Genomic DNA, 2,999 nt, shown 5'->3' on the forward strand with positions numbered 1-2,999 from the left:
ATGTATCCGAAGACTTGGTGACGGGATCGTTGGGAGGGCAGAGGGCTGCGCGTATTATATGGCGGGGAGGGAGCGGAGGAGGTTGCGGGGGTGCTTCTCCCACGCGGATACTTGGCCTCTAAGGCTGATGCGTGGGGCAGGACGGGTCGCGAACCCGCATGTCAGTGAGTGCGGTGTGGTTTCCGTAGGTCCATGGCGAATGCGCGTCGTTCTCAGGTGGTTCGTTCGCGACACGGGGGGCGCGCGGCATGCATGACGCGTGGTCCCCGGAGTGCGGTGGAGCCCACGTGTCATCGAGGGGCGTGTTCTAGGCGGCGGCAGTTGCGTCACGAATCTTCGGCCCGTCCCCACAGTTGAGGGTGAATGAATTGAAATTGTCGTACTGTTCAGGTTAGTGGGGCGGGGCCCACGCGTCGGCCTCGTGGGCGGGGCTCCGCTCAACGGATACGACGTCCTTGGGTACGCCATCGTCTCTCCCAAAAAAGTGGACCCTACGCACGCGCGTTGACGGGGTGACCGGCGCCCGTGTGGGTGGGGCGGCGGCAGGTCAGGATTCGTATTCCCTTCTGTTTCCTCTTTCCTGTGCAGTTGCACTTGCAGGCTAAGGAAAAGTGAGTGCGTGTGACCGGAAAGAGAGAAAGAGAAGGCCTCCCTCTCGACGCGGGCACGACGCGGCTGCTCCGTCGCCGTAGCTTTCCGCGCATTGCGCTGCAGTACTACTGCACACGGAAGGAAGGAGGGATTCGTTCGGCTTTGGTTGGGGCCCTGCATCTGCTGCATGGTGTGGCTCGCCGCGCCGGGCACCGCTCGAGTAGAGTAGACGTCTTACGCGCTATGATTTGATTTCCTCCTGCGTGCCTCGCAGAGGTTTTTCTTTTCCGCGATGAAGAGGACCTCATACATACGTTGATTTTTTTAAAGACATGCAAGCACTCATACAAACACGCATATGTTGAGTTTAAACAGCGGTACAACACACACCTCAAAAAGATACAAAATTACAAACAGGTACCTGGGACCAATTCACCGCCCCGCCGTCGCCACCGCTCCCCCCTGGCCAGCAAGTACCCTTGGGCATGCGCACAGATCAGTGGTGAATCTACAAAGAAAATGGAGGGTGGGCTGGGTTGTCTATGTCACGAGAATGTATGTTGAGCTGGATTGACAAATTGTTGTGTTGGGCCTTTAGACAAGTGGCAAAACTAATTTTGCAAAGCTGGAGGGGAGCGCTTGAGCCTGTTAAAGCCCCCGTAGTAGATTTGCCACTGTCACAAATTGATGACGGGCGGGAAGTCTGCGCCTTCGATCCAAAAGGAGTAACGGTCCGAGAGAGGATTAACCAATAGAACAACATTACATGTGCCTGCTTAAGACGTCTCGACCACGTCGAGACATTGCCGCCGGCAAAATCCAATAGATTTGAGGTTCCACGTACCTTAGCAGCCCCACATCGCCATTGTATGGAACGTCATATGACGACAACAGGGCCCAAGGATGTGATCACCACATCACACGGCCATCGTCATCGCCCCTGTCGACCGCGCAAGGAGCACTAAACCTCGCCGGATCTCCAGATCTGCGGGCAACAACAACCAACAGCTCCTCGATGAAGCTCGACACCATGGCGTTGCTTGTCATCAAAATGGACAAAAAAGATATATCTAGAACTAAAATACATCTAGATACATCCCCTTTTATTCATTTTGATGAGAAGTATTTCCGGACAGAGGGAGGACATCATAGTGTCGCTGATATGCGGGGTCAAGGGTCCTCCATAGATGCCATAAAGTTGTGCAGAAGTTCTGATGTCACCGATTGATTCGTTTTGTCTGTTTCCCTAAAACAACCTGTCATTGTATTTCGTTTTGTTGGATAATTTTACTCTTATACTTTTTTTTGCGGTGTGGATAATTTTACTCTTAATCCCTGGTGGCTCGTGCCAGACTGATTGTTGCTGTGATGCACGACAGGGTGTCATTGGGTGCTAGTCCACTACTCAAGCGGAAGTTAGCTCATGTATATATTTTTGTTGGCGAAATAAGTCAACTAATGGTTTGGATTGTTGTTTTTAGAATAATATATGTGGGACCGGTAAGGATCCAATTACAAGAAAACAATGTTCTTGCTAACCAGTCACTGCTAACGGGCTTAAAAAAATTCAGTCATTGCTAACGGGCTTCAAATACTCACTTTTTTGTATTTAGTCCGCACACTACTTTTATAAAAAACAATATAAATATTTACAATATCAATTATATATGATATACTACTTAAAAATATTATTTATGATATAAAAATATATTTAATAATGAATGTAATGGTATCAATTTGACGTTGTAGATGTTAATATTTTCCCATAACTATGGTCAAAAGTTTACATAGTTTGATTTAAGACAAACATAAAATGCACAATAAATAAAACAGATTCGTGAACTTTTCTGTTTTAATCAATATTTCCTGTCTTTAATTCGCAATTATTGTCCTAATTTGTGAACTTTTATTCAAACTTGTGAACTTTTTCAAATTCATGATCTTTTCAAATTCATTAACTTTTCATTTTAAAATTCATGAACTTACCTTGATTCGTGAATTATTTTTCCAATTAATGAACTTTTTTTCATATTTTTGATTCGTTTTTTCAAATATGTGAACTTTTCATATTCGTGAACTTCTTTCAATATCCACGAACGTTTTCGTGTTAAAATACATTTTTAAAGTTTATGAACAATTTCGTATTTTCAAACATTTTTAAAATTCGTGAATTGTTTTTGTATTCACGAACATTTTTCAAATTTGTGAACTTCATTTGTATTTTGTGAAAAAAATCAACCTATGAACTTCTTTCTGTATTTGAGAAGTTTTTCCAAAATTTTGAAAACAACGGTCAATTGGGGTAAAATAGTTAGTGGTGAAAGGTCAAATGGTCAATCGCCGAATGTAACGGGCTGGCAAAGATAGAGCGAGCGTCCAAATCCTATTTGGCGCCCGTTTCGCCGGCT

Source organism: Triticum aestivum, chromosome 3B, assembly GCF_018294505.1.
Source record: "Triticum aestivum cultivar Chinese Spring chromosome 3B, IWGSC CS RefSeq v2.1, whole genome shotgun sequence".
NCBI classification, from domain to species: domain Eukaryota; kingdom Viridiplantae; phylum Streptophyta; class Magnoliopsida; order Poales; family Poaceae; genus Triticum; species Triticum aestivum.